This window comes from Elaeis guineensis, chromosome 1, assembly GCF_000442705.2.
Source record: "Elaeis guineensis isolate ETL-2024a chromosome 1, EG11, whole genome shotgun sequence".
Classification (NCBI taxonomy): Eukaryota; Viridiplantae; Streptophyta; class Magnoliopsida; order Arecales; family Arecaceae; genus Elaeis; species Elaeis guineensis.
The window spans coordinates 169,132,094-169,145,054 of NC_025993.2; the positions used below are offsets into that span (position 1 = coordinate 169,132,094).

Genomic DNA, 12,961 nt, shown 5'->3' on the forward strand with positions numbered 1-12,961 from the left:
AGAACTTTATGTGGTTCAACAAGTTTTGGCTGCAATAAGGAGCCTAAGAGTTTCAATATGCAGTAATGAAGTTTAAAAGTTTTTAAATAAAGCTCATAAGTATTATAATACATGATATATGATACTTGATATGTAGTACATGATCTTAATAAGAAGCCCAAACATTTCGATACGAAGCAAAGAAGCCAAAAAAAATAATTTCAAAGAAAGCAAAATTTTCAAATACAAATTTCTCTATAGCTTGTGTATAACTCTTGAAGCTTAAAGTGTCAGGAACTAAGCGAGATGCTCATGAAGTGTTCCCAATATCATAGTATACTTGCCAAATAAAAGAAATAATATTCAATCTATCTTATTAGTGCATAAAATAGAAGCTATTAGATATCATACATAATCTGTCCTTTCTCAGAAAATCAATAATGTATGAGTTTCCTTTATTATTGAAGATATACATTAGGTCGACAAATATATGAAACTTTCTCTTTTATCATGTCCACTTTCTTCTAATCTCGCTTCAACTTGCCCTTGAATTCTTTCCATTCTCGACTTTGGTTCCCATGTCTTGTTTTGATCATATGCTTTTTGTCTTTATAAATTTGCCGAGTAGTTTCTCGCAAGTTTTAAGGAACTAATTAAAAGAACTTTTGACATAACGAATTGTGGTTAAAGTGCATATAATATGAATCTAATTTTTCAAACGGTGGATAGAGACCATCTATCCTTCCAATCTCATTCATCCATCCTCTCATGATCCTAACAAACGTAGGATAAAAGTGTCATCTAGTAACAAAATTTATGATACTTTCAAAAAAGCATCGAAAGATTTCTCAACAGACGATGTAGAAATGTATGAGAAAAAATTACGATAATACCCTTTAAAATTTGACCTATTTATACTTAGACCTCAAAAGAAAAAAATTTCAAATGGATCCCAAAATTTTATAAAAGTTGCAAAGAGCCCCAACCGTCTGTCTCCATTTTAACAATGTAAACAAAAAAAGAGTAATGATCAAAATATGCTCCATATTAAAGCAAGTGGTTGGATTATGTTTTTCAATGAGAATGAGAAGTGGGCTCCAACATTAAAAAAATTGCTTCTGTCTCTTGTGCATTGAACCATCCTGTGGACCTTCTTCCACTCCACACTTCTTTCCTCTCCTTTCTCTCTCTTCCCTTCTCCCCTCTCTCTCTAGCTTCTCTCTCCTTCTCTTTCTTACTGATGGAGTAGCTCCTTCTCTCCTTCTCTTTATTATAGAGATATAATAAATATCACAATCTCTATTTCTCTTCTCTCTCTATTCTCCATCCTCTCCCTCTTTCTTTTATTTATTTTTTGTTATTTGTTCTCTTTTGAATTACAGTGGTATATGCCACATATACATAGAAGGAAAAAGGAGAGTAAGGGAGAACTTGTGACTAGTAAATGATTTTCGAGAGTGTAATGAGTGGTGGCGGTGACTGCTGATTGTTGGTGGTTCTGATGGTGGCGCTAATGGTGGCATTTTTTTCTTCAAAAGACACTGCAGTCCTATGATTATAGGGCCGTCATCATCAATAGAGAAAGGAGGATCCTCATCTCCTACTTTATTCACTACCCCAGGAGCACAGACTTATGTTCTGGAATGGGCACAAGCTGTCTCTTGGCCAGATTTAGAGCTCATAGGAGCTTTCGTCCCCTCTTCTTCTAAAAAATTTTAGATTTTTTTCTTGATCAAGATTTTTTTCTTTCATTTGGCTGAGAGTGTTATTTGTTGACCATAATTTTTTTTCTTTTCTGTTGAATTTTTGGCAATATTATTTTGGAGGGAGGTATGATCTTGTTTGCTTCATACAACTGGTAAAGCAAGCCAACTTCTACATTCATCTTCGAATTGGCCCATATGTTTGTGTAGAATGGAGTTTTGGATACTCTAGATTTATTGCCAAAAAAAAAATTTTTTTACTTTGGTAAATAGCTGTGGAATAGGACTTGTATGCAATACATTTGGAACCCAAGTTAATGTCTTGTTTATAATCGTATGATAGGGGATTTCCTATTTGGCTCCCCTGGAATGAACTTCAGGATAGACAATGGGCCTTTCAAGATAAGAATTTTATATTAAAAAAAGATTTTTTCTAGTTAAAACCATATTATATTTTTACTTGGTTGCTTATCATAGAACAATCAATGTGGTCTTCAGAAATGCAGTCAGCAATTCACAGTGAAGATTGTCTCTATGAGGAAGGCCGAAGGGCTATTTGAATGGCAGGTGGTCCAATATCCTCTCTCAAGTATCTCCCATCCTTTTTTTTTTTTAATTTTCTCCCTTTGATCTATGCTCGCCTTTCTACCTCTTGCATGATCCCTTTTCTCTACATGATCTATGCTCCTTTCTCACCTTCCATTTTCTTTCCTATTTTTTTGTAATGGATGGACAATAGAGAGCACGGCCAAGAAAAAAGGAAGATGATAGTTGCATGTCTGTCATGTGACTGTTTTTTCCCTCCACTCCACTTCACGCCAAAATCAAGAAACCTATGAACGGTACTTTTATTATTTCATAAGATTTAACACCTCAGGTAATCCTCACATTATAACATAGTCTAACAAAGATTGGCGGTTGGGGTTTTTTTGTAATATTTATAAAGTTTTGGGGTCCATTTAAAATTTTTTTCCTTTAGAATCTAAGTGTAAATGGGTTAAAATTTAAGGGGTATTGCTGTAATTTTTTCTATAACTAATTAGATTTCCAGCTGCCCCCCACGCAAGTATAATTTGCAGGTAACAACAGGGAAAAATGTCTAATTTTTGCCCCTTTTAGTAAGCATTAAGAAAATTAGGCATATTAAAAAAATTCTTGATGCTTTTAGAAAGTGTCAGTAAATTTAAATCACCTTTGACCTCTTTTTCCTGCAATATAACAGTTTAAGACAGAAACCTTTGCTACTTGGTTTGCTTGAAACATTTTTTTTGTCAACCTACACGCGCTTGTTGCAGTGGAACTCCAGCTATCAGATCCATCCTATGGGTGGTCTTCCAAGCCGAATTTCACCCTTTATCACGAGCATGATGCATGCCTTTCTACTGCAAAAATCAACTAATCCAAAAAAATTAACAAATGAAATGTTTGCATGTTGTCTTTATGTCCGATTTATGCACTATGGCTCAGTGAGCGTCCTTCTTCGCTAGCTATTCCTTTTTGAGTGATTTTGATAGCAATACGCTTTTCCTGCTGTGAACAAGTAGAGTTCTTGAAAAGATTGACAGTCCCTGCCCTTTTGCGTGTGCTGCAATGAGGAGCTTCTGTCCTTGTTTGCAGAATTGTTTCCAATTTGTTTTGCGGTTTTATAAAAGGGAGATCTTTTCCAGATGTTGCATGCCATTACTGTCTAATGTCCACCTTTATTTTTGTTCCTATTTCACTAACTGTTTTTTATCATTTCGTCTAATTTTCAAACGCTTTTAGGTTTTTGAGAAACTATATGTTTTGAGCTGATAACTATTCTACTCATCAAAGATATTGTTTTCAGGCCTACATAAAAAGCCAAAGGAGCAGGGTGTAATCATAAATATTGAAAGTTGTTCCTTTCCACAGACAATTCTATGTTGAAATAGATTACCTCATTCTATTACCTCTATTACCCCCACAAAAAAAGATCACCTCATTCTATTATGGTGATCCTTGAAATTCTAATTTCTGTCCCTTGTGGTATTTTTATATGAGCTCACAGTTAGAACTAGTGGCATTGATAGCAAACCACAGTTCACAAAGTAGCACTGTTCTTTCCTTTCCAATCCTTTATTTTCTTGGTAGTGTATTATTCCTTCTCCAAATTACATCCTCATTTTTTTTAAAGTAGAGGAGAACTATTATTTATTGCTGTTAGTCTTAGGCAAGCTCATCGTTTTCTCCATTTTTTAACAATCTCTTGAAATTTTATGTCATCCTTGTTAAACTAGTTTGTAACATCAATTAGAACATCAAGAAAAGATCTTCTGCCCCTAATTATAAGTTCATTATGAAGGGAACCTTTTGTTTTAATTAACAATGCTAAATGTAAGATACCTGTACTTCATATTTTTTATTGTACATTTTCCTAAATATCATTAGTAATTGTTATATAATTAGTTGTTCAGTTTATTTAAAATATTGTGGTAAAAGCAGATTCAGTTTCCCTTTTTTGCCTTGAAAAATTGGGTGTCTGTGTGTATATGTTTTGTGTGTAAGCTACTTTTATAATCAATGATGTTACCATTCAAAATTAGCCTTTTTTTTGGGTTGTGCATGTGATATTTGTTTACAAATTGTCTCCATATTATGTATCAAAAAGTTGAACTCATACAGCTTTTATCTCCTACATGACTGCATTTTCATGCAAGAGTTTTAATATCATATTTGCAACCTAGCAGCATATATATCGTTACTGTATATGTATAGATGTCCTCTAGCAATAATTGCCAGTTTCCTTGATAATCAACATTGGTATCTGCTTGAAAGAAGGAACAACAATGATAGGGTTAGTGAGATATGGGTAATAAAGATTGAAATTATATATAAGCAATTGTGTGTTTTGTATATGCCTATGGGTTTGCATGATTGTGAAGCTAATCCTAAGACTATGTTCATGGAAGTGTCCTTCTCCTAGCAGATTCCCTCACGACCATGTTGTACTCCCTTGGACAATGGCTCATGCAACTTCAAACAATTACAATAAATAAAAGAGTATCAAGGAAAAGAAGGTGGTGAAAAATATAATAAATATGAACTTCTCTTTCCTGCTGCTGCTCCTCTCTCTCTCTCTCACACTAACACTAGGATGGCCGGAAACCTAGCTTGAGGACAGGATTAAAACTAGATGTTGGGTCAATATGAACATTGCCTCTTCACACTCTTCACTTAGACAACTTATTGTTTGTTTCTCTTGAGACTATGAAAATTTGCAAATTAATCTGGAAAACAACGCAAGGGCCTGGAGAGATTATTTCAAATATGTTGTTATTGCAGCATAAAGAAAGATATGGAGTACTGTCATTGACGATTCAGTAATTTGTATTCCATATTTTTAAGTTTATTTCATAATATAGAATATGCAATTTTCTCTTATTCTACAGTTCCCTTTTTTATATTAAAAAAAATGTTTGCGTATTTATTTAGGTTGGGTGTGCAAGGCCATTTGTCAAAATTGGATTATATAATTGTATTATCCCCATGAAGATCTTTTGATTTTAGCTGAATTTTACAAGATACATGATACATGTTATAGAAAATAATGTCAGATTGTCGAGAGGCTTATCTTTTGAAAAGAAAAGAACCATAAACTATGTTTTGAGCGAAAGGAAGCATCTTTCGTGGAATTTATTTTATTGATGTTCATCCATTTAGTCAAATTTGACATAGGTCAAAAGCGGTGATATTGAATATATAAGCTGACATTTTCTCCACCAAAACAAAAAAGAAGAAGAAAGAGTGAAGAAACCTAATCTCAAGGGGCTAAGAAATTTTTAAGCCTTCCTGTAACCTATTCTCTATGCTATATCTTGCAATTGCTAAGAGATACGAGTTAACTATTCCGTAATTTATCGATCTTTTTCCATCAAGCAAAGTGAATATAATATAGCAATTACAAATATCTGAACATATTTTAGGAATGTTGATTGCTTGAGTTACAACAATTTGTTCAGTGGTCAAGCCTTGGTTACTTCAGCAAGAGTTCACCCTCCTGTGCTGAAGTATACCATTTTGCACCCCAGCAGGGGCTTTAGCTATCATCAAGCCTCATTCTGTCCGCCACAAAAGAATAATGGTAATTGTGGTTCTTCCGAATGTAGGTATGTGCAAGGTTCACAGGTCTTGCTTTGTTAACAGATCATTGTTAATAGTTCATTTCTTTGTGCATCACATGATGATGCTGTCGGAACTAAATATTTCATACGTGATGAAATCATATGGTGGTCATTCACAGAGACCACTGCCTCATTGCATATGAGTTAAAGATGAGCTTCTAATCATTGGTCTGGCCTTCTGGCCAAAAAGTTGATATATAGTATGGCAAGGGTGCCAACTGGTTGACTTGGTAAAGTCATTGGTTTGAACCCACCCTCATCCTATTTTGGTTGGGTTCTCAAATATGTGATCTTGTGCTGCTTGATTTTGGATGCTTATTTGAGAAAACTCAGCACACCACATTGTTTCATGTCTTCCAAGTTCTATGAATGAATATATACACTTTATTTTCTACTAAATATGAATTCATGCATTGTTGGTACTGGCTGAATTTTAGAATCAACTTTTATTTAGACTTGCATGCTTTATTGATCTAATCAAGAAGAAGGAAGATTTCCTTCAACTGCTCGATCCAAATATCTCAAAAGAAGATGAAAGAAATATGAAAATAAGGCTCTAGTTTTCTTTTCCTTTATTAATTGATTCTTTGCTGAAATTGACATACATAGCCCTATCTATAATTGTGACATCTGTCCTTGCATGATTTGGATGCGATGTCTATCTTTAAATAATTTGGGTCAGATTTTTCTTTCCAGTTCGAATAGGACTAATTCTTTCTAAAAACAAACATGATTAATATAAAATTTTATGAAAAAATATTAAAATTTTATGTGAGATAGTTCTCAACTTCTATACTAACTTTGTCTTCTATGGCTCTATCCAATTCTTCATGAATTAGAAGATAATATTTGATCAAATTTGTTTTCAAAAAAGAAAAGTTTTAATTTGATCAAATACATTTTAAAGTCCAAACAATTGAGTTTTGGCCTAATTCAACTCCCTTAGGAGCTAGCCTAAAGTTATAGATTTTTAAAAGAAAAAGGATTATCTCAATCCAGCATTGTATGATCATGTTATCACTTTCTGAAGATTTTTATACAATTCAATTTTCTATTATGGCAGATCTTACTCCTAAATCCTATTCAGCCCTGCTCTTAATAGCCAAACTGGTCGGTATTGGGTTTAGAGGTCTTCCTAAATGCCCGCAATGGCTAACATGATCCATTTCGAGGTTGGTGATTTTCTTGGATGCCTATAGTGGTCAACATGATCCACATCGAATCTCGTGAGCTTGCTAAATACTTATAGTAGTTTAAGTGATCCACATCGAGTTCAGTGATCTTCTTGAATACTCATAGTAGTCAAAATATCTTCATATCGAGTTTTATTTATAGTGGTCAAAATAACCTCTACATCGAATATGATGATCCACTTGAATCATTTGTTTTGTGCATGTTTGATTGAACTGTTCTATTTTTAGGCGACACTGATTTTGTTGTATTTTAGATGCATGATACTGTTGGATTTAAAAGAAGAGTATATAATTTTTATCATGATATTTGCCAGAAGTGTAAGGCACCTGCCTTTACTCTTTCATTTGTCATGGCTCAAGCCGAACCAATTGTAGGAACAGCAATGCACGCACATGACTACTGTTTCTGTCATTCATTTCTCCTATTTTCATTATATATCTATGTAGGACCAGAATGTTTGCGATCCAATATTAGCGAGTTTTATACATCAATATTTAATGTTTCATATTATAAAAGTGTGGCAGAACTCAGATCATGAATGATTATATGCACATGGCTTCCATTTGTTTCAGTTATATTACTTAACCATCGATGCAAATTTTTTGGGTACATCTTTTTATACTCATCCTTTTCTAAAGTTAGGTAGCACTATAGGGAATGTTTCCTGAAGCAGTGGATGCAACAACACATTTTGCTTACCTCCAAGAGTGCAGCATCGCTTTGAGGAAGGGCAGACCGCTCCATGGCAGGGGACAAGGGGTGCCAAAAAGGCAGTAAGCAGGTATTAGAATGCTAGGAAGCCATCTTCAAATTCAAAATAGACACTTAAAGAATCCAAAGTACTGATGATGGAAGTCCCCATAAAATGTAGAAATGATAATAGGCAACTTAATTAAAAACGCTAGGTTGCACCACCATGGTGGAGCATAACTAGCATTCCTTGTCCACAGTTTGTCAGTTTCCGGGCAACATTACAAGTCAACCAAATGCTGTAAAGCATAACGGCTCGTGCTTGAAGTGAGGCCAAGCTCATAAGCCACTCTCAGTTATAATATGTATTAATTAGATTATGATTTCTAAAGTAAGGCATCAGGAAGGAACTAGAAAAGTGCAAACGTATTTGTAAAAGAGTAATTCTAGCCAATTAAACATTGTGCTAAAAGTAAGGAATCTGGAACTCCAAGAAAAACATGAAAGCAAAAGGAAATGCAACAGCTGTTTAGTCAAAAGATATAGTGCAGGTATCACTTTCAAGGCTAATCCTTTCAGTTTTCATTGTAGACGTTTGCTTTAGTAATTATTATCTTTCTCTGTCAAACAGCAAGCATGCTTGTAGATTAATGGGCAGATCAAAACTTTAGCTTAAATTAGTACATTATTGTTGTTAAACAGTTGCCAAGATCTCCACCCTTCACAAGTTATCTCCAGATTTATTTTCCAAAACAATTAGTTTTTCTCCTTCATTTTCATTACTCTGAAAGATCTTTGAGCCTCAATTTCAGTCTTTCTATCCAAGTCATCGATTGACAAAAATCTTGTTCTCTCTTTCTCGTTCTTTTTCAGGAGAAAAATCATGGCACAGGCTCCAGAGCCTGGTGAAGTTGGTCATGACTGCAGTGACAGATAAATGACAGAAAACTTGGTAATTAGTACTAGTTGGCCACTGACGAAAGATAATGCATGCCCTTCCATCTACTAGTCTACGACCAATATTTTGTATCCACTAGCTTGCTTTATTAGTGAGGTGAGAACCTTTTTTCTTTGAGCAAATTAGTGATGATTTTTACCTTTACAAAAACTCACATAAATTTGCATGATAAATGCCTGAAACTTCGATCAAAAAATGCCTTAAAACTCTTGACAAGTTTCTGATTCAGGTAAGTTTGAATCATTTTCTGAGAATACCATGATAAAGAGGCAACAGCAGCTCAACCAGTTTAACCGTCACCATCCTTTTCTTCTTCTAGAGATACGATTGAGAAACACTTTTTAATCCATCCCACATTTTCTTATAGAATCCAGAACCGCAGGCCTAAGTACCATTCTTTCTTTCAATAGGTAACTCATGGGTATTCCATCTTTCTAGCTCCTTTAGATACTAAATTAAGTTTCAGAAAAGCACCTTGAATGAATTTCAGAAAACCTTTACTAAGAGCTGTTCTTGATCAGAGAATTACTGATATGGGCAGAATTTGTGCAGCATGATTGATATCATTCTGCTCAAACCTTCTGGCACACTTCTTGTTCAACATAGGTGCAGAAAGGCATGCATGCTTCATTTCTAATCTGGGCCATAAGCAATAAGGCCACAGCTAGCTCTCTTAGATGATGACAAGACTTGTATTACCATCCTCTCTTGCTTGATAATCTAATAGTTTTACATGATGATAAAACCTGTTAGGCAGTTCTTGCAAACATATCTATATCCAAATGACTGAAAGTGATGCATAGATGCTATCCAAGATGACATATCTTTTCTGAATGCACTGGAACTTTTTAGTGTTTAATCTGTTACCCATTTAGCTCCTTTTGCTGTCATGAGAAGTCTCAAGTATGTAAATAGCGTTATTGTCCCATCGCAGAGTTGCCTACTTTTCCGCTGGATTCCAATCATTCTTCTCATTTCTAATGGCAGAAGATCTACGTCAGTTGACTCATTCCTTAAGACCCTAGTCCTCTATTAGAGATGCACCATTTAGCTTTTTTAAAATTTAGGTCCACCAGGTGGTCCTTGTTCTTGGATGCACATCCAAAGTATTACTTAATCTAGCCTTTGTAAAAGGAGGTTTGGAGTTGCCTAGTAGCCTCAACAAGGTGTTCTAGTTGAATGATCTATCCCTTTGAAATTATTATCATCAACCTGTCAGTTTTTTAAACTCGTCAAAGTTTTTGGATAGGTCATTATGTGATGAAAGATCTTTCAAGATAAAAATACAAAAATGCCAATGTTAAAAGGAAAAGCCAACGTAGTAAATATGTAACTTTTCGATAGCTATTCAGAAGGAAGGCTCTTCTGGAACGAAAGATGAAAGATTCCGTTATGTCTCCTGTTTTGGGCTTGTATACTTGTGCACCTCCCTCTAATGAAACACTCTTGGCACGCATCCAGTTTAGTTGGCACTCGGGACAAGGTATAAAGGATGCCTTGGCACCTCAGGTTACATTATGATTCAGTTGTGTTCTTGAAATTTTATCCCATCCAAATGAATCTAGTTGTGCTTGTAGGGATTCATACAAGTGGACATTCCAACAATTTGGTGGTGGACTTATATGACTTCAGTAAGAATGAATGACACAAAAAAGAGAGACCATTTTTTTCTTTCAATGTCTGGGGAAAAATTAGTATGACAATATTCGTCTTGAAAGATTCTTTCAAAGATCTCTCCTGTGAAACTGAATCATTACTTGCCCCAGGCACTAAAGTCTCATAGCGTGCTGAACATTCATCTGTAACTTGAATCCATCATCGCAATTTTCATGTCTTTTATTGATGGGATTGCTACAGTGGATTTTATACAGCATTATACAAGCTTGCGTCTACGAACAAGACTTCATAATCGATGAAGTTGCTCAATAAATCTAGTTGGAACCAAATGTACGTTCCATCGTTCTTCCTAGATGACATTATGATTTTTTTTCTTTTTCTAAGTTTATTCGAGTTATTATCTTGTTGCATGTCTTCAAACTTAGGGATGAATTAGCCTTATATGCTTTTATTCAGTAGATCTATCTTAACTTGCATTTTGTTTTTTAACTGATTCCAGGATTGAAGGTGCCACTAGGATACTGGCTGGAACACCTAATCAAATCAATGTACCTGTGATGGTGGGAAAAGTCCCATTCAGCACCAACCTATTATAGGTGCTTCAAATGCCCTCCATTACATTGAAGATTGAAAGACTTGTAGCTTAATGATCCACCATACTAGTTATGTCTCTTATTTATGACATTCAGTCCCAAATGTTCTCAGAACATGTCCTTTTATTTTTTTATCCGACAATTCTTTGTTGTTATTTACAATGCCTAACTAATCATATGCCATTATTTACAGCAACAAAACAAGATTGGGAACCACCAATTCTTTATTGTTATATATTGACAATGCCTAATTAATCGTATGCCATAGTTATCAGCACCAAAAGAAGATTGGGAACCAGAACATACCATTTTGACTCCTGGCCATAGTGCCCTCCAAGGCAATGCTGCTTGGTTGACAAACTCTTAAAGTAGGATTTGAAGCCCGAGCCGTTGTAGGTAGAGCTCCCTCCATTGGTAGAAGGAAAAAAAGAGAAAAAAAGCCAGCTTTCTTATTAGATATCTTAAAGTGGGATTTGAAGCCCGAGCCGTTGTTGGTAGAGCTCCCTCCAGTGGTAGAAAGAAAAAAAAAAAGCCAGCTTTCTTATTAGATCTCTGCCTATGCCGTTGAAGGTAAGGAGAGGCCCCTTGTACCTGAGGATTAATAGGACTCGGTTATTTTGAGGTTCTTCTGCTGGCGATGCTGCTGTGTTTCGATGCCGGTGGTCAAGCTTGAAAGGAAGGAAACGCTTTAGATGGGGAGCGGAAAAGGGTGGCACGGGCGATACTGATCCAGAGGTGTGGTCCTGGGACCTGGGAAACGGATTGGATGGACCGACGAAGTTGGTATTTGGTGTGCGATTCTCTTCTTGTGTGGTTGCCGGTTCTCAATCTCTGCTCTAGGTTGGCTGCCTACTGCTTGGGAGACACTGTCGTTCGAAATATTATCTAATATAATATTTCTAGGGTGGATTTGACATTGCGAGCGGCTTTAACAGAAAGCAAGGCTATATTGGAAGGGTACTCTATACTTCGTCATTGATTTCCTTTTCCAAAAACTGTTTTTTTTTTTAAAAAAAAATATTCTATCTATTTTATTTTTATGCACTTCAAAAATTATGCGCACTGCCGTTTTTTTCTCTAATCCTCTTCCAAAGTACAAATGGAGTCCCCTTTTCCTCCCAAAATTTACTTATTATGGGAGGAGATGTGGTTGCACATGCTGATTAGTAGCGCCCATACAAAAGGTGCTGTTCCTGTAACCTTGAGCCATTGAGGCTCATGAGAAAGGTAAACTAGGTGGCAAAATGGAGAACTTGTATAATTTGAGGAGAAAAAAATATGTGGAGTCAAACTCGAATATAGAAGGGAACTAGTCAAGCTGATATAAGTCCGAGTAATAAATTATTTAGACTCAATTCATTAAGAAAAAAAATAATCAAGCTTGAGTAAACTTTGCAAGATATGTTTCAGATTGACATATTAATGTTAATATCTAAATTTTATTGGAACATGACATGCATCTAGTATTATAAAATGACTATGTGAAGTGTGTATGGAATAGTATGCATGAAGAGGGAAGTCATCCCTGGTGGCTGTGGGAATTATGAAAACTAATTATGGGTCTCTAAGTTGTCTAGAGAGAGAGAAGCTCTCAGAAACTACTCCTACCTCCTCCTCAAACTCGTCTAGCAGTCAGCCGGCTTTTCTTCCCCTCCCTCGCTCCTCATCTCTCTTTTCCGGTCTCCTTTCTCTCTATTTCTTCTCTACTTCTCCTCCTCTCTTTGTTTCGGCCTCAATTTCCAGCTGGAAGCTGTGTTCCACTACCCCACATCCCTCTCTCAATGTATCCCTCTTTCTAGATCTCTCTCTCCACTCTTTATCTCCAACCATTTTTTCTCTCCTCTTTTCCAACCTCACTGCTATTATGCTTTAGCGGCAACCTCCTGATCCGATCTCCCCTTTGATGTTGTCTTTCTCATTATCGATTTGATTTGCTTGTTGGGCTCTCTTACCTAGCCGTCGAACTCCTTTCCTCTTCTCCTCTCTCCCGGCATTGCTATCGGGTCATCGCTTGTGTTCATTTCTTTCCCTTCAATGATGGCTGGCCGAGCCCGTCTTATATCCTCTCTCTCTCTCTCTCTCTTT

The 12,961-nt window shown here is 35.8% G+C and overlaps 1 long non-coding RNA gene across 50 annotated transcripts in view; it reads left to right on the forward strand.

Annotated features, from left to right (window-relative positions):
- Nucleotides 1-11,096, forward strand: part of LOC140853380 (uncharacterized) — a 38,084-nt gene extending 26,988 nt beyond the window's left edge. For 11 of the 50 annotated variants that reach the window (XR_012136381.1, XR_012136393.1, XR_012136397.1 and 8 more), the window contains 4 exons: nt 7,657-7,799; nt 8,582-8,762; nt 10,524-10,613; nt 10,783-11,096. This is a non-coding gene — a long non-coding RNA (uncharacterized lncRNA). Of the gene's footprint in view, nt 1-2,180; nt 2,250-6,887; nt 6,997-7,656; nt 7,800-8,581; nt 8,763-10,432; nt 10,614-10,782 lie in introns of all 50 variants that reach the window. The other 39 variants (XR_012136396.1, XR_012136385.1, XR_012136416.1 and 36 more) reach the window with 16 other exon arrangements.
- Nucleotides 11,097-12,961: the final 1,865 nt, after the last annotated feature.